This window comes from Haliotis rufescens, unplaced genomic scaffold (assembly GCF_023055435.1).
Source record: "Haliotis rufescens isolate VD_foot unplaced genomic scaffold, xgHalRufe1.0.p SCAF_3, whole genome shotgun sequence".
Classification (NCBI taxonomy): domain Eukaryota; kingdom Metazoa; phylum Mollusca; class Gastropoda; order Lepetellida; family Haliotidae; genus Haliotis; species Haliotis rufescens.
In genome coordinates this window covers 13,941,615-13,961,921 of record NW_025964001.1, presented here as the reverse complement: position 1 = coordinate 13,961,921, position 20,307 = coordinate 13,941,615, and the positions used below count along the sequence as shown (strand labels likewise).

The 20,307-nt window shown below is 40.6% G+C and overlaps 1 protein-coding gene across 1 annotated transcript in view; it reads right to left on the bottom strand.

Annotated features, from left to right (window-relative positions):
- Positions 1 to 9,556: 9,556 nt before the first annotated feature.
- LOC124134840 (titin-like) overlaps positions 9,557 to 20,307 on the bottom strand; it is an 82,539-nt gene continuing 71,788 nt past the window's right edge. Inside the window, exon 21 of the mRNA XM_046499902.2 lies at positions 9,557 to 14,061. The gene's annotated coding sequence lies outside the window, so the exon portion shown is untranslated. The remainder of the gene's footprint in view (positions 14,062 to 20,307) is intronic.

The window sequence follows — 20,307 nt, the reverse complement described above, 5'->3', positions numbered from 1 at the left end:
TTTAATTATTGTCTGAAGCACTTGCCTTTGACGGGAAATACTTTAGGACGAGAGTTTAAATACTTCGCTAAAGACCGAATGTCATTAATCAGGTAGCAGCATACTTTGTTTTAAAGTGTTGGGAAAGACTGGTGAGCCTTGAAAGTTCGTATGGATGAATATATTTAGCTGACACGCCGATGCAGGTAAGTTGGACACTGTATGTATTTGCTCGAGTACATCTACATTATGTCGGTTGCCAATGTACGGAAAGAGTGAGTACGGTTTTACGCCGCCTTTAGCAATATTCCAGCAATATCACGGCGGGGGACACCAGAAATGGGCTTCACACATTGTACCCATGTCGGGAATCGAACCCGGGTCTTCGGCGTGACGAGCGAACGCTTTAACCACTAGGCTACCCGACCGCCCCTGTACGGAGGTATAGAGGTGTTCTTGTTCTTGTTCTTGTTCTTCCAAGGATACGTCTATGTCACTGTGACTGGTAAAGAATGAAGCCTTCTCATCGACAAGCCCCTAATAGCAAGTTCTTATGAAGTACAAACTTCTGAAAGTATACACCTACCTTTGATGGTGGCTAAAAATGAAACAGGAAATGGGTATTCGATGGTGATGTATTTTATACTGGTATCATAGTTGTGTTTTGGACCTTGGGTTTGCAGTGTTTCAGCGACTGTTTTCAGCCACGTTTTGATAACATTTGTCATTTGTTGGTCGAATCAATTTTCATATGTCTACTTCCCATTGCAGGGCAGTTTATGTTCAGCGTTTTAAGCGTATTGGTCTTCGTAGGAAGATGCCCCTAGGGAATAGGGCATCAGTGTTATCCCAGGTCCATGTTTTAAATGGCCGAGGACTGGGTCTGGCTGACTATACTCGTGCCCCAACGGTGGGTCACGTTGGTCATGTCATCAACCACTGGTTTGCTTGGCCACGGGTTGACCGTTGTTGGTGAGTTTAGTTAACGCCGCTTTGCACGGTAATTAGTTTTATCCCTGCCAGCTTGATGTGGAAGGAAGGCCGAAGTTTACCTCTTTGGTGAAACCAACCATCACAGATATACTGCAGACATATAGAATGAGTGAGTGAGTTGGGTTTAACCCCGCTTTTAACAGTATTCCAGTTATATCGCGGCGTGTCAGCATAATGTGGGAGGAAAGTCCGAAGTGATGCAGGTCTCAGACGATTACCACTTCGGTGAAACCCACGAGCACGGGTATGGCGCTGAGAAACCTAGAAACATAATCGGGGCGAACCGGGATCCGAGCCCACAATCATAGGTTTCCGGCGTGCCCAAGGGACGCAACTCTGCACAGCGAATCGCGGCGCCTTAGACGACTGGGCCCCCCGCAGACATATAGAAATATAATAAGGACGAACCTGGGATTTACAACCCACAAGCACAGGTTTGATACACGCCTAGTCGATGCATCTCTATACATCAAATTGCAGCGCCTTAAAAACATTAAAAAAATTGCGATGCCTTAGACGACTTGGTCACTCGTGCCCCCTGAGTATTTACAGCTCTCCTTGATGAACCTCAAATATATCTGTCTGCGGGGCAAAACAATACTCACTTATACGAGTGAGTTAAAATATAACTTTTTGTAGCCATATTAAACGACATACGAAAAAAATCTTCTCTTTATGTTTGGCATGATTTGATCACATCCCTCGATTTATCATTGTCGTCTAACCTGCGCCACCTTCAGGGAATTTGAAATTATTGGGTTGACTTTCAATGTGTGAATTCATGTAAGTATGAACCGGAGTTCATGTGTATGGACGTCAGAGCCTTCAGACTCACTGAAGGTCAAGGACACTGATCATGACAGAGGGGTCACTGTTCATGAACAAATAGTTCATTACAATCTCAAAAGATATTCACATAGATGGTATTTAACCGTCATAGGTTATAGAAAGCTTGATTGGTATCCGTCAGAGGTCAAGATCACGGGATGGTGTTAAGTTGCTAAGTAACTGTCAGTAAGTTAAGAGACATTTATGTCCATTTATGCGAGTTGTACAAATCATACATACGCTACACACAATCATACATATGCTACACGCAGTCATACATATGTGTGAACAATCTGAAGATTAACTTTGGTATCCCGAACTGACAATACAACCTTGACACGCTTAAAAGGTCGACATGGCTCCCACAAAAGAACTGCTTGCGCTATGAAGTCTACCAGATCATTTTAACAAATCCGTCCGTTTCAATGAAGGGAAAGATGCCTTCGCATAACCGGAAATAACTTTAATTATTTTGTCTCTCAAGGGTTTGGATCACGCAGATCAGTATTTGGTAACCTGTTGGCGCTTGAAGTACGTACAACTCAAGTCAGCGTAGAAGAAGTTGATGTATCTGCTTCAGTTGGTTTGTTCCGTCGTAAATATGTCGTGATTAATGCCACTACAAATTGTAGCATGTTTCTAACCCTCTCATAGATGTAGGTAACAATTAACTCAGAATATCAACGTTCCACAGAATAGAGAGGGCTTCAAGATATGACGCAAGACAGTTGGCATGAACACCAGCTGATTAAGAGAATGGGTGGAGTAACAGCGTTATCAATATTCGACCCATATATCATTGTCTTGGTTCGTTCACAATGCATCCAACGGTTTAAACATCAAGCAAACGTACGCTGATATCGGGTCGGAGAGGGCAAACTACAGACAGTGTGAGCCACACTACCGGGATCGTGGGTTCGAATCCCAGATTCGCTTGGATTATGTTTCCAGGTTTTTCAGCGCCGAAAGTCCATTCGTACGGTAAACTCAACGCTATTGCCCTTATTGTATATTCATATTTCAAGAAATCGACAACTACACCAACCTTCATGCCAATCAAGCCACCACCATTCATAATAGTATTTGCAGTGGGGGCACCGTCTAAAGTGCCACAATTCGCTGTGCAGTTGTGTCCCTTGGGCACGCCAGGAACCAATTATCGTGGATTCGAATCTCGGTTATCCACGATTATCTTTCTGCGTTTGTCAGCACCGTACCAGTGCTCGTAAGACCTGCATCACTACGGACGGCCATATAGCTGCAATTTTGCTGCGTTGAACAAGAAACAAACTTTATCTTGGTGAGGTGAGGTGAGGTGAGGTGAGGTGAGGTGAAATGGGGCTTAACGTCTCGTTCAAGATCATTACAGTTATACAGCGACTTGTTAGATAGACTTGTGTGTGTGGCCGCTTGTACTACCAGTCCGGACTGATACCGGTATAGTTTTAGACTACTAAGGTATCACGTCGCATACATCGATACCCCACTAAGACACAGTATACCGAGTTCTTGTTCATCCCCTTCATTCCGAACACCAGGCAGGGTAACAACAAGTACCGTCTTTTAACGTCTTTAGATATGATTGGTTGGTTAGTTCGTTTGTTGTTTAACGCCGCACACACCAATATTCAAGCTATATGACGGCGGTCTGTAAATAATCGAGTCTGGACCAGACAATCCAGTGATTAATATCATGAGCATCGATCCATCCAATTGGGATCGATGACATGCATCAACCAAGTCAGTGAGCCTGACCACCCGATCCCGTTAGTCGCCTCTTACAACAAAAAGAGTGAGTGAGTTGGGTTTAACGCCGCTTTTATATCACGGCATGTCAGCTTAATGTGGGAGGAAAGCCCGAAGTGAAGCAGGTCTCAGACGTTTGCCACTTCGGTGAAACCCACGAGCACGGGTATGGTGCTCACAAACCTAGAAACATAATCGGGGGGAAACGGGATTCGAGCCCACAATCACAGGTTTCTGGCGTGCCCAAGGGACGCAACTCAGCACAGCGAATCGCGGCGCCTTAGACGACTGGGGCACCCGTTCCCCCTACGACACAAAGACGCGGCCGTCATCAAGACATGAATAAGACAAAGAACAAAGGTAAGTTATGACATTGTTTATTTTCTCACCATTGCCTCAGATACTGGGTCGCATATCTACAGTGCCTTCTGCAGCATAATAAATACATAACAAACTTAATATAAGTAATTCAGCAAGGTAGCTACAGCTCTTAGTACTGTCACAAATGTAGCACTCGGGATCAGCTGTTATTCGTGAATATACAAGACACTAACCAACAACAAAATAGTGTAGTTCTAAAATGTCCTTGATAGTAAATGCAACATGCATACAATGATACACTCAACTCGAACATAACAAAGTCAAATGGATTCTTTTTAACATAGGTTTCGTATATCATTACAATTGCAGGGCAGTATATATAGGCATTACTTCTATATTCAACCTATTTGCATCTAAAGTCTGCTTTTTATGAACACTAATTTTAATCACATGAGATCGGGGTTAGAATAAATAATTCCATGTTCATTATCTACAGTTGACTGTACTTTACCTACTAAACCTAAGACAGGGTAAATGATGCTCTAGCTCACATGGATGGAGTATTGCTATTGCACACCTGGTGGGACTGTTGCTATAGCTCACTTGGCTGGAATGCAGATATAGCTCACCTGGCAGAAGTGTTCCTATGGCACACCTGGCCAGACTTGCTATAGCTCACCTGGCTGGAATGCGGTCATAGCTCACCTGGCAGAAGTGTTCCTATGGCACACCTGGTTGGACTGATGTTATAGCTCACCTGGCTGGAATGCAGTCATAGCTCACCTGGCAGAAGTATTGCCATGGCACACCTGGTTGGACTGGTGTTACAGTTCAACCTGATTTGAGTGTTGCAATAGCTCACCTGGTCCAAGGCCTTCAGGAGTATCCTGACAACAGGCCTGCAGTAATGGTGTAGGTACAATAACAAACAGTTCTCATGCTTTACACAAAACTAGCAGAGAATGCAAATGTGTCCTTTACAAGGTCCTCAACATATCTGAATCTAGCTGAGTCAAATGATACCTACTGTAAGTAAGACATCTTGATATAACAAGCTGATGGGGGACACTAGTACAACAGGCAAGCATCTGCTCAGCTCTGAACAACCACCATGGAATAGCACCTTCAGTTGAATGTAGGACTTCAAGGCAAGATAGATATAAAATGTGGATAGGAAGACGTACATCTCCAACACACCATTTTCCACTGATCTCTTTCACTATAAATCAGGACCCACTTGCACAAAACGATCTTAGCGCTAAGGCTATCGTAAGCCTATGTTAAAGTATGGGAGTTAAGATCATCTTAGCGCTAAGATCGCTTTGTGCAAGTGGGCCCAGGTCTGCAGTAGCTGACTACTGACAATGACATTAATAACCTGTGAGGATAGTATCTATCAGATTATTTTTACAACACTGCTGAGTTTCAGTTTATCATAAACTTTTCATTACTTGCCTTTTTCACATCGTACAAATAATATTTGGCTCATAAAAAAATAAACAAACACTGTGATGAAACAAATGTCATTTGCTGTTTCATATTCAGAAAATCATGCAACAATGTTGACAGAATAGAACAGAGGGTATGCATGTCACAAGCATGAGACACACATGCTCTAGTTGTGGGGGGCATTAACACTGCATCACTATACCACTGACAGACAAGTATTGACAGTCACAGAGCCTGGACATTGAGTCCAAGTAAGGCTGAAACAATCCATTGATGCCAAAGATCAAATTGTAAAACATCCTGTGTTTTGTTCTGTATAACCTCTTCCAAATTATTTCAATTAAATCCCATTAGATTGCAGTGATGGATAATAAGGATTTATCACATAAATATCATGACGAGTACCCTGGGCCTATTTGCTACAATAACTTGGTTTGAAGTCCGATTCAAATGTCACAATGCTAAAATGCTGTCCAATGAAATTACACAGGTATGAAAGAAGTTCTTCTGGAAGTCACTGACAAGATGAAGTAAGATGGCAATGTCACTTCCCAAACAAAGCTACATCAGCAATAGGTCCATAGTACCTCTCATGTTAGATGGGACAGATCACATGATGGTTAAGATGTTTTTGGAAAAATCGGCTTTTGTTTTTTAAAATAAACATAAATGACCACAATTTGACTATGACAAAGTATATAGTGATATGTATGGTCTGATGGACAAGGTATCAATTGTGACGTCAGTGCAGTGTCTCAGCCCTCTTCCACACACTAGTGAGCAGCATCCAGTACAAGAAACAAAAAGGGCAAGGTTTCCAATTCTGTGTCAGTTTGTTGCAACTGTATGTGCACCTTTGACCTAACTGGTCGATCCTGGATCTAAGGTGTGACACACACGTCTATCTGGCTGAATTAATGAGTCATGGTGCACTCTCTTAACAATAACCACTGAAGTCTTTGAAAGGCATTCAGAAGAGATACACGTAAGGAAGAGAATTTAGGGATGTCAACTTCTTTAGTATGAGGAACACAATGTTTCACCTGATGAAGGAGTAAGAGCATACTCCATAATGTTGTGTCCCTCATGATATAGAAGTTGACGTCCATCAATTCTCTTCCCTAATAACAGCTGGCATACAAATTGTCGTAACAACTGTCAGTCATCACCTCTTCACTGAACCAAACCTCCTAAATACAACCTATACTGAGTCAGTTCACTGAGTAGTCTCATATCTGCACCCCAAGAGTGAGTGAGTTTGGTTTAACACCGCTTTTAACAGTATTCCAGTTATATCACGGCGTGTCAGCTTAATGTGGGAGGAAAGCCCGAAGTGATGCAGGTCTCAGACGTTTACCACTTCGGTGAAACCCACAAGCATGGCGCCTTAGACGACTGGGCCACCCTTGCCCCCTCTGCACCCCAGGATATGAACCACATTAATCTGCGCCAGTCATGAGAGAAGGCAGGACCTGGAAGCACCGATGAAAGCATGACAGAAAGCATCCAGACACTGTAGCAGGGGGATTGTTAGTGTGAGCCCTACATCTCACAAGAGCAGCTTCAGCAGCAGCAATCAGATCAATTGTCTTGTGAGTGAGTGAGTGAGTGAGTTAGTGAGGTTTGATGCTGTTATTAATAATATTTCAGGCATATTGGTTTGAGGAAAACCAAGAATCAGCTTGACACACTCATGTTGAGAATCACATCACCATTAGGCTACCCCTTCCTAGACAATCAGTGATGCATTTATTGCAAATCAACACATTGATATTTGTTTCTATGTGAAGATGTAATCGTTTTGAATAAATATTGTACATTATAAAGGTAAGATAACTGAATTATAACTCCACAAATACAATCGTAACATGTGTTTACTTTTTGACAAGCATTTTCATCATAGGATTTACCCATTGTGAGATTCATTTACCCTTTCAAAGCATACTGGTAAACATGTTATGAAATTATTGAACATCCCACCAGTCGAGTGTTAACATGTGATAATGTGCATACTTATGATTAAACGTGAATGTCTTCGAACTTAGGTGAGATTACTTATAAACAAAAACAAACACAACCTAAAAATGAACAATCCATTTGTCGGCAATATTTCAGATCTGTCAATGAAAAAAAGCTGTCATTCGTTGATCATTTTGCTCATTTGCAATCACGTAGTGATCAATCAATACATTGTAGGTTTCCTTGCTTGATCAATGTGCTCAGATACAATCGACAACATTTTCAAAACATTTTCTCAACTCTGCCATTTCAATACAAACATAAGGCAGTCTGACTATATACAGTGTGGCTATACACATATTTACACACAACCGTAAGAAAATAACATATTCTACACTATTCTACCAACAACACCAGTTGGAGTAAACACTCCCATATTCATTATTGACAACTTCTGCATGCAAAATTCCATGCTGATAATATCTTTGTTTAGCGGGTTTGGATGAAAGCATTCCGTAAGAAATACATACAACAAAAAGTAATAAATATGTGTATACATAGTTTGTAAATAAAGCACAACCAATGTAATGTACACATAAACAGAAACAAAACAATTCAACACACACATAGGTGCATTCAATCCTAAATTGATTGAGGTTTTGCTTATGAAGTCTTTGATTGGCATTTAGAGAGAGTTAGTGAGTATGGTGTTACGCTACTTTTAGCAATATTCCAGCAATATCACAGCGGGAACACCAGAAATGGGCTTCACACATTGTAGTCATGTTGGGAATCAAACCCAGGTTTTCAGCGTCTCAGGCAAACGCTTTAACCACTAGGCTACCCTTCTCCTCTTTGCATTTAGAAGATGGCAGGAAACGTTTAGGATACAAAATGAAGAAGTTGATATCCACAAAGTTTCCTCTCTTCGCATTTTGCTCAGATCGGTGAAATTAGTTTAGGTTTCTGTTCATGAATCTCAGCAATATCCTACTGTGTCATTCTTCTTGACATGGTTTTACAAGTAATATAGAAAAAATTAAACCTAATACACTAAACCAGGCTGTAATTAACAATAAAGTTATAACAAACAACTTCAACATATATACATAAATAATTTGATACCTTTTACTCCTTAGAATGTGACCATCTGTTACAACGTATGGAATGACTGTGTAAGTAGGGCAAAACATCTTGCACAACAGGGGAATTGTTCGCCAGGTGTAGAACAGGGCAGAATAAACAGTACCGATAATCTTGAACACAAACATTTCATCTTTTATATGGAATGATATTGGGATACATAATACCAGACTGGAACTGACTGACAAAAACACAACAATAAGAATATTAATCTGTCTTGAAATAATGAAAATGAGAAAAGCCATGGGAAAAACATCTTCCTGATGACTATACATGCTACTTCAACTGTTACTACAGCTTTGGACTAAACATCAAGTGGCATGTTTTGTTATCATCTGATAAGGCAGCAGTCAAATATTGTATTACATGGAGAACTCGTAACTGACTTTCTAACTTTGAGCGTACTCTAAATCAGTAAATGGATAACCTTCCCATCTCTTTACCTATACTAAATGTTGACCCAACACAATTCTGGTCCTCCATATTATGAAATCTGAATAACTCACTCCTTGATTCTCTCTCCATCCCCTTAAATATATCTCTTACACGCAGTTTCTTAGGAAACATATTTACTACGGTGATGTTGCAGAGGCCCTTTTTTCCAACAATATCTTAGAGCTCCGACTACATCAAGTCAGAGTTAGGGACCGACTATTTGATTTTACTGAAACAAATAAACTGTCCCGGAAATTTCTTTAAAACAATTATTATGCTTCAGACCTTTGAAAGAAAAGAAGTTTCCTGCTGCAAAAGTTACATTGTTGCAAGGTGTTTTTCTTTAAACTAAAATTCAGGCTCATAGTTTCACACACAAAAAATATCTGGTTTGCAGCTGAAGCTGAAAAAATATCTAATGTGGATACAAAATCCTAGTCTGTCTTACAGACCCTGATACAAATATATCAAATACAGCCCATGCAAGTCTATAATGTATGGCAAGTCTAGATTACTGTGAGTCTTTGGACTCCCTTTTATTATATTTTTATTAAGATAATTGAACAACTGTTTTTTTCTGTACAATATGTTCATTTCAGAGACTAGATGTTAGTCTAACAAAATCCCAGTCCCCCTACCAGATTATCAAACGATCGGTCCCTTACAACTCTCATAGCACTAGGAAGGCTTTTTTGGAATAGGGCAAGGTAATGCATTTACAGGCAATAGCAGCCTATGGTATGATACACATTAAAATCCTAAATTATCACTGTTCAACAATGTCTTCTACTCAAGCAAGAAAATGAGCACTAATACACAATGTATGTTAAGTTGTTTCCGTCTAATTCTACTTAAAACATAACAGCATCATGTCCATTCATAAAAAAACCTATTTCTGTCCCCAAAAGATTAAAAAATCAAATTAATACAAAAAACTATTATAATAATCTATAAAAATAATAATTTCCCTTTGAAGTTTGACACCACAACTAGTCAATAACACCATTCTCCCATTTATCCTCCAGTTTTTAATACAGGTGAATTAGTTCCTTGATTCCAATGTGTGTCTACTAAACCCAGGCTAAACTGTCTCTTCAGGGCACTTTCTCACTCTCACTCTCATAATGTGGGAACTTTCCGGGTGGTCTCACTCAAATACATTGTTTTGTGACAATAATCAAAGAGCGAAGATAATTTGTTCTTGAAAACACTCACAGAAGGCTAGTTTTATGGGTGTGCTCCTCAGAAGTTTCATTGGAATCTAAGCTGCATTAAAGTTATGAGGCATACCTCACAAGACTTGAACAGAACTAAATATGGAGGTGGAGATACCACAAAGAGAGACTTCACAAATCCTCGTCCAGAAAATGTGAGAAAAAAACATTCAAGGAAGAAAAGGGATCAGAGATATGTTGATCAGCATCTTTTCAGAGTCCTTTCTGCTAGATTGTCTCTACTATTGACAAGGATCTTTAGAAAAGTTCAGATCAACTGAAATGTTGTTCCAGACATAAGTGGATGGACAAACTGTGGATGACCATGAAACTGTCATACCGTAAAACCTCCTCAGATTATTAAAGGGAAGTATGCTCTCCAGTCTCAACCTAGATGTTGTAGTTATAGTGACAGGATAAATTGAGTAATGGATTCCGTGTAATTGGGGTGGCTATTTATGGCTAGATTGATAAACATCATAAAGCTCCAGTTTGCAAACAAACTGTGTTTTGCATGACTTCAATCAAGCTAAGACTGTCTTGGATGCTAGTCACCCTGTATGTAAGTAAGAGATATATTCTATACATAATGAGGGCACCCGTTGTGTAGAACACACACAGTACTAGGAATAATAATCAAAGGATGGAAGCTCATGGCTCTCCACATTTGTATTGGGGGGGGGGCACCTATTGGGTCGAGTATGATACTAGGAGTCAACACTACAGAAGAGGAGCTAATTGTCCCTCTACATTTGTAAAGGGGACATCTGTTTGGTAGAATACAGTACCAGGTGCATCACCATGGGAGTTGAGCTCACATCTCACTATATTTGCAATGTGAGCACCTATTGGGAAGGATACGGTAGGACAGTTTAGCAAGAACAAAGCCGCTTATCTGAATGATTCATCCAGATGGTCAAAGATGGGATGAAGTGACTATATCAGTGGCATCGAGCCGTTCTCGTGTAAATACAGGCGGGTAAACATCAGGGAGCGGAGTATTTGAAGCCTCCACCACCAGTCCGACACACAGTCTCCATCCACTGACAAAATGTCGACCCAACAAGCTCTGTAATTATAACAAATTAGCAGGCTACAACAGTGTAATTTGTACTTTTCTCCTTCTTCGATCAATCAGTGCATGAATCCATACTGCAGTCAAAAGGTTTTGTGAGAGAGAGGGTCTTACAGCAGGACCCCCATTCTCTCTCCACTCACCCCTTTCCCCTCTGCCACACCCTCCCTCTCTCCCAGCCCTGACATCTTTCAGATTCAGTAGTTTTGCTGACTGCTCTCAACTACTGGACAAACATTCAGACCCTAATCACATCTTATCTTAAATTAAGATTAGAAAATTTAAATTCATATTTTTGGGTGTTTTTTGTCTATTTACATAGATATGCTATAGTCATTTAGATAGAATGTCTTTCCAAAAAGGGAACTGCTACATTTTTTTAAAACTGAAAATGAATTTGTCATATTTTCTTTTAAGATGCAAGGCATCTGGTATCGGGTTGAAGGTAACATCTGGCAAAATAAAACTCTTCCTAGTTTGATACTTCTAAAAAAAACCTACTATCGTCTTTCTAAAGTGATTTTGAAACTAAAATATTTATAAGAAAAATCAATCAAAACAAAAAAATCTACACAGTAGGCACATTACTGGAAAAAACACAAAGCAAACATTCCTAGATAATTGGCAAGACATTCTTTGGTTCAGAACAGATTGAATGTAGATCTGTGTGATGTTCTTAAGCTGTTGATCCCATAATTATAGAAATGCCTGAGGGTAAGCTGAAAAACTACCAGATAAAACTGATGAGATGAGACTTTGATCAAAACTTTTATGCCATCTGACCACTTTGACGAACACTGAATATGAAGTGTGTCCAATTAAGGATGAATAGGATTCTCTCGGCCTGTCCAGAAAAAACACATATTAACAAAGGCAGCATCCCAACACAGCACGCAAGTTGGTAAGATTCTTTTCATACATCACAACGATTAAAGAAACTCAACACCCTACTATTATATCATTTCTTTTAGAAACATGAGTAGAATCTTGGTAACACTTCAAAAGGGTCAATCACTCCACTATGTGAGTACTTATCTGTAAATTTCTAGTTTACCTACAGATTCCTTTCAACAAGGACCTTAAAAAAAAGAAGAAAATAACAGCTGATACTGATAAATATTCCAAAGAAATGTAAGTGAAAATTTACCCAAAAATATCAAGGTTTGGTTCAAAATGTTTCCCTAAATTCAAACTCTCTTCAAACTAAGTATAAAGTTTGATTAACTCAAGTACAAACACAATCACAAGTCTAGCACACGTTAACATTAGCCAGAGAGCACAGGCATAGAAGATAGAAGTAAACATGTTCCAGGCTATCATATTCCTCTATCAGTACACAGCCACAGCTAAAGTATCATTAATACAAAATATACACTTTCATACACAACTGTTAACAATCTCTACAAAAGTTGTTTGTACAATCTTATTTTACAGATAAATCAAAGCATTCTATCTGATCCTCTCAGCACACAATCTCAGCTGTAAATATCATCCTCCAGTCTCCTTCTGCCTCCAGATCAGACTCCCGATAAAACTGTCTGCGTTATTTATTTACAAACAGGAAAACATAATCCCGTATTGCCTCCATCCAGTCGCCCGACCAGCCCATGCTATCTGGTCCCCCTTCATTTGATGCAAAAACAAAACAAGACAAGCAGCAAATTAAAGGGCACTCCTTTACAATAGAGAGTCTGCCTAGACAGCCGTGTGTTTGAGAGGGTGATCAGTTGTGAGGTGATCAGCACTGGCGGTGGGGGCTCGTTAGGCTTTGTTTGCCAACATCCCACCCTTGACTTGCTGGAGCCACGACTTGCTGATGCTGGCGAGATGCCCTCTCACCTAGTCGCACCCCCCTCAACTTCCCCTACCACCCCCTCCATTTCTCCTATCATCCGCCTCCATTTCTCCTATCACCCTCCATATCTCATAACAACTCACTCCATCAAACATACCCTTTAATTTATCATACCCTTCCATTTTTCATACCACCCACTTTCATTTCTGACACAACACTCCATTTCCCCAACAAAGTCCCCCTTTCATCTGCTCTTGTAAAGCATTCTCTGCTACTCTTTCTCAAAGTTTTAACTATGTCACATGTTTCCTCCTTTTAGAAGTCTTCTTTTCTTCAACCATTTCTTCAATTTTCACCATTTTCTCACTGACACTCTTGACACTCTCTCTTCCAGTCTACTGTTCCTCTGTTTCCACTACAAACCTCATTTTTTGTATTAACTTTAATCTTCTACCTGAAGCATTTCCAACACATGTATCTAAGGTCTGAGATCCCTTCCTATCTGGATGAATCTCCTACAGATCACAGTAAGTATATGTTTAGACCTTACACTCCACCACCATGCTTGGTAACATGACAATGAAACTCTACATGGCTAAATGTTGCTGTATAGTTTGTAATGAGGGCTTACATTGAATTCAGTACCCATGTGTCAAAGTTGTCAACTGAAAGCCTGGGAGTTCAAAGAAGTTTTATAAACAACACAAAGCATAACCAATATTGTATGATAACTCAACACTATTCCAGCCTCATCGATCTCCATGTTGAGGATGACACCATCCATCACCCTTCATCCTCTTCCTCCACAGGTAATATCTCCTCCCTTCCTCTTCAAGACTCTCCTCTCTGCACCAGTCAGGTCAAGCCAATGGACATCTTCAATCTTAATCAGTCTTTCCCAGTTACCAACAATCTATCCCCTTGTTCAAAATCCATGTTGCTATCTTATCAATTGTTGTCACCTGATCTTTGTCATCACCCCCCTCGCTATCTTCTTGCACTCCTCAGATCATCGTCCCCATCGTCTTGCACTCCACCCCCCTCTCCCCATCGTCACCCCCCTGCCCTTCATCCTCTTCACACCCTCCACACTCTCTCCTCCTCACTGGAGTCCCGGCAATCATCTGTGAAAGAGAATATAGATCAGTGACTTTCAACAAGTTAATGAGGACCAGCTAGGTAGGCCAGGTACAATTAACGGTACACACAAGCTGTGAGCGGCTCCACTCTGCTCTGTCCCGTAGATAAATTTGGCAAGGAGAAGCAAATAACAATAATCAGACGGTCTGCCTTAAAAACCAGTCCCTACTTCTGCGTAATCAAGAAATCCCATCTCATGTTCTAGGGGCACAGCGTGATTGATACATGGTATTAATTTACTAATATGACACGCATGTTCAACACTATCACATGTTAGGATCATCATTTCTAAAACAAAATGGAAGTAATTGTCTGTATTGGTAATAATACAGAGCTAGCTAGAGCCCAGCTTGCTGTCTCCCTTTCCTAGTGCGTAACAGTCAAGAATCAAATTAACTCCTCCTCATGCAGTGCAGTGGAGGTAATTTAATGCATGAAGCGACGGTACTCTGCTGGGGTAATAGTGTCTAGTGGAACAGCTCTCGTTACCTGCAGTCTACTAATGAGTGAGTGAGTTGGGTTCAAGTCTGTTCTATCTTGGAGTCCTCGAACCCTTCCTGCCCAGCCCTTACTGTAATGCTATAGCTCTACACGAAGCAAGTCTAGATTTTCCACAGATTCTGAAACTCCTATCTCACTTGTTAAATGTGGTTGCTTGTTTCTATCAAAATTCCAGGACTTATATGAGAGGAAAAGTACTGTGCTGACACAAACTATAACCACTACATCTTCAGCCTAAGTCTAATAAAGTTTCTTTTGGTCAAGGTAGCTCAGCCAATGACACATATATTAACACTAAAATGTACTGAAAATGAAAATGATGAGACAAGCTTTGGCTAGAAGACGAAAAAGGCTTGGCACAGATCACTGACAAATAGAGCAGTGTTCAAATTATGGGGGTTTCTCAGATCCTTGAGGTCTTTTCCAATGGTATTTGAATCTGGGGACCCCTATACCTGAGTGAGTGGGTGAGTTTGGTTTAACGCCGCTGTTAACAGTATTCCAGTTATATCGCAGCGTGTCAGCTTAATGTGGGAGGAAAGCCCGAAGTGATGCAGGTCTCAGACGTTTACCGCTTCGATGAAACCCACGAGCACGGGTATAGTGCTGACAAACCTAGAAACATAATTGGGGTGAACCGGGATTCGAACCCACAATCAAAGGTTTCTGGCGTGCCCAAGGGACATAACTCTGCACAGCGAATCGCGGCGCCTTAGACGACTGGGCCATCCGTGCGCCCCCACTATACCTGAGTGAGTGAACAGTATTCCTGTTATGTCACTGTGTACACTATGTTAAAACATTGGGGTTATGACAAGGACCCTGGCACTGCTGTGATGTGCAGGCGCATCATGCAGATGCACAGCAAACTGCAGTGGCTTTGACCACTGTGCCACCTCACCTTCTTTGAGTGAGTGTGTATGGTTTAACGCCACTTTTAGCAATATTTCAGCAATATCACAGTAGGGGGATACCAGAAATGGGCTTCACACATTGTACCCGTATCGGGAATCGAACCCGGGTCTTCGGCATGACGAGCGAAACACTTTAACCACTAGGCTACCCGACTGCACCACACCTTCTTTGAGTACCTCATCACCTAACATATGGATTAAATTAGACTATGCTGTGCATTAACAGCAAATTACGCTGGGCAGAAAAACATGACTCGTATTAGTACATATTTGTCAATGACCCCATAAGTAAACAGTATAAATGTCCAAGGCTTATTATTTATAAAAGCTACATTAAACTACGGTTATAGCAAACTCAAAGGGACCACAAGTTCTAGTTTGTTATAACCGTAATTCGTTATAAGCATATGTACAGCAGAGATACAGCAAATGGCAGGGACCTAAAAACCAGTTTGTTATAAGCGTGTTCGTTATAACCGTAGTTTACTGTAATCAATACCGGAATTTCCTATAAACAATCCAAATCCCTTGTTACTCAACACTAATTAACTGTCACTGCTCAATTTAAGCATGTGTTCATGTGAACACGCAGTACTACATATTCTCATCGAAGAGAAGCCTGGTTTCTTTGAATCAATTTGAGTCCTCTAATCAACTGAAAGAATGTGTCTGTCAAGTTTATCTGACCTGTGCCATGTTTAGATGCAAAGAACATAATCACAAAAAACTACAAGAATATACTCCAAACATACTTTTTTTGCACAGATATAGTCTGAGTTATCTTTTGACAGACATAAAGTTTGTTTACATCTGTCATAGAGATACAAAAGTTTCTACACAAGGTAGAGTTCATGAGAAAGTTAACTGGGGAGAGAGAAATTATCCCCAGTTGTAGAAACATGCCAGTGCATTCTGCCAGGTCAAGGATACCTCAGTTGACTTCCCTTGACAGTGAAATGAATCAACTCTGACACAGAACCCATGACTTCCCTTGACGGTGTACGAGTCAACCCAGACAGAATACCCATGACTTCCCTTGACTGTGTACGAGTCAACTCTGACACAGAACCCATGACTTCCCTTGACTGTGTACGAGTCAACTCTGACACAGAACCCATGACTTCCCTTGATGGTGTACGAGTCAACTCTGACACAGAACCCATGACTTCCCTTGATGGTGTACGGGTCAACCCAGACAGAATACCCATGACTTCCCTTGACGGTGTACGAGTCAACCCAGACAGAATACCCATGACTTCCCTTGATGGTGTACAAGTCAACCCAGACAGAATACCCTTGACTTCCCTTGATGGTGTACGAGTCAACTCTGACACAGAACCCATGACTTCCCTTGATGGTGTACGAGTCAACCCAGACAGAATACCCATGACTTCCCTTGATGGTGTACGAGTCAACGCTGACACAGAACCCATGACTTCCCTTGATGGTGTATGAGTCAACGCTGACACAGAACCCATGACTTCCCTTGATGGTGTATGAGTCAACGCTGACACAGAACCCATGACTTCCCTTGACGGTGTACAAGTCAACCCAGACAGAATACCCACGACTTCACTTGACGGTGTAATGAGTCAACTCACACAAAGTACCCATGACTATCCTTGACGGTGAAATAAATCAACTTGACAAAATAACCATGACTTCCCATGACCGTGTAAAGCATAAACTCTGACACAATACTCATGACTTTCTTAGATAGCTTGCTTAATGAGTTGATTTGGACAAGGTGATTATGACACAATACCCAAGACAGCCAGCGCAATGTGTTGATGTGGACATACTACCCCTAGTGGCTGGGCAGCCAGGAAAGGATGTTTGATATGGTAATATCCCACACCATGGGATTCCTGTCCTCTGGTACCTCTCTATACTGATGAGTGTGTAGCTAGCTGCCATGGAGTGTGATGAAGGAGGTGTTAGACTGCCCTCAGGTTAAACACAAGTGTGGGGGATTATTCAGTGTTTCTCATCAACCAGTATACAAGAAGGCAAGTCACTGACATTTCTTGATAAAATTCTTTACATTAAATACATGGTGTATTGGCCTCATTAACTTTCACCGCACTAGCTTAAAGCTATAAACATGACAAAATGCCAATTATATTCTTCCTCCAAGTGATTGAACTGAACAGAAATGGCATTACATGTGTGCATGAATAAATATAATGCATCTTAACTCTCCTTCATGTCCATGCAATTAAGAGGACAAAAGTAAGAATCCCTTTCTTAATTAGAGGACATTGTTGCCATGATCATTGATTATTTTTAACCGGCAAATTAACATAAGACTTATAGAATTAACAGTTTCAACATAACAGTGCATGTAGGCATTCAGAAAGATTAAAAACCAGACATTATCCAACAGGACATCCATACATATTAAAAAGTCATAGAAAGATCTTTGACAGGAAGGGACCCTGAACATTTGGTATTTTTAAGATCTGTAGGTATATAACTGAGCAATCTTGGTAAAGGCCACCTAAAATGTGTAGAAATTATACCATTGCCAGATTCAAACCTAGGACTATTTGTGTGATGAGCAATTACCCAAAGTGCTGGGCTAACAAAACCAAATTGTTTGAATGTAAAGTATGTTTGTTTGTAGATTTTATCAAACAACTAATCCGGTTAATAGGCCAGCAACTGAAAAAATTGACTTCAATTAACATAACCAGGAAGTGATTTTTAAGTATCTTTAAGAGGATGATTAATGATCATGCAGAAAAGTAAACAGTGTTATTTTGTTCCCACTTTGTTGACAGCAAAACAAAACTTCAATATCGAGATACAGGTGTGAGTGTCTTTTAGCCCCATGGGGATCCCGGCTTAGGATAGGTCCCATGCAACCGAAGTTTGTGGTAAGAGATGACTAAATGGATTGGTTGGTCAGGCTCGGTGACTTGGTTCATAGCGTTTGTATCCCTATACTGTGAATGGTTGCTTTTAATATCAATCACTGGTTTGTCTGTTGAACATCTGATTGTTTACAGGCAGTCGGTGCAGAGTGCAGCATTAAACAACAATCAAAACAAAACAAAACAAACAGAGTTTGAACTATTCGCAGCAATAGCAGTGAGGCTCATGGTTGCAGGAAGTTATAGTAATAATGTGGGAACTTTCTGTAGATTGATCTATATTGCTGGAATATTGCTAAAAGCGGCATAAAACCATACTCACTCACTCCTGGCAACTTCAATTTTAACAAATGGGCTTCACATATTGTACCCTTACTGCAAATAGAACCGAGGTCTTCAGAGTGGTGAGTGAACGCTTTACCTGCATGGCTAACTCACCACATCGCATAAGTGAGTGAGTGAGTATGGTTTTACGCCGCTTTAGCAATATTCCAGCAATATCACAGCAGGGACTACCAGAAATGGGCTTCACACATTGTACCCATGTCAGGAATCGAACTCAGGTCTCCGGCGTGACGAGCAAACGCTTTAACCACTAGGCTACCCGACCTCCCCACACCCCATAACTTAAAAGGGTCAACACTCTGGGTATCCATTAATAGGCTCTACAATGTTCAGCAATAGGCTCTACAATGTTCAGCAATAGGCTCTGCAATGTTCAGCAATAGGCTCTGCAATGTTCAGCAATAGGCTCTGCAATGTTCAGCAATAGGCTCTACAATGTTCAGCAATAGGCTCTACAATGTTTAGCAATAGGCTCTGCAATGATTAGCAATAGGCTCTGCAAAGTTTAGCCATAGGCTCTGCAATGTTCAGCAATAGGCTCTGCAATTTTTAGCAATAGGCTCTGAGAATATTAGATGCTCATGACTGCAGAGATTATTCTGCACAAGGCACCGAGGAGATGGATGAGTAAGTGAGAGTGCATCCATCAATGTGGTGAGGATTTGAGAGTCCTCACCCGGTAACACTTGAGCTTAAAACTGACCAATAATGATACCATACCATCAATGTTAGTAAAGTGAAGGAACATCAATCCCTGGTAAATTCCAAACATAAACTTTAACACCAGAGAATAACCAGTCTCAATTATACGTCAAAATAGATTTCATGGAGCATAAAAGGCAAAACAGCAGTGAAAGTTATATATGAAAGGATTGAAGTAACATTGAGATAACCACAGTATAGGGCTGCTTATGAAGCATATCCTAGTAAGCAGAGCAAGTGTCATGGTGGGCGTGCAGCAATGTCTCTACCACACACACAGAATACCAAACAAAGTCTGGTGTTAATCATTACAACAAAGACCAAGGTGAGATTTCTAGACAATTTACAGAAACCTGGATAACACGACCTGTTATCGTCCTTCCAAACTTTCAATATCACCAACAACAAAAATGAAAAAAAGAATTTCCAAGATGGCCGCAAACAACCCCTATTGTGAACTTCTAGACCTAAATTCAATCCGAGCTTTTAAACTGGAACCTCAAAGTAATGATGTGCTCAACTTGTTTTCCTAGGTGTATGATCCTCAGTTGGTAAATATACCACCAGAACTACAAACAAATACAACTGTCTCATTTCCCGTAGCACCTCCAGGTAATGGTGGCCGCAGCCTCCCAGATCATGATATGAGGATATCATTGCCAAATGCTCAAGGAGGGAAGCCGGTACAGTTCTCACAGTTTTACAAATTTAACCTCTTTTATGACTTTCTTAAGATGTTGACAATATGACTTTCAAGTTCTGTGGCAAATTACACGGAGAAAGATGACACCCTTATTGTTTATCTGCAACTTCCTAAAATCGTTTTTTCGTAAACTTCAAACATCCTAATTAACTCTTAACAGCCAAAGCAATTTATGTCCACGAGTAAAAA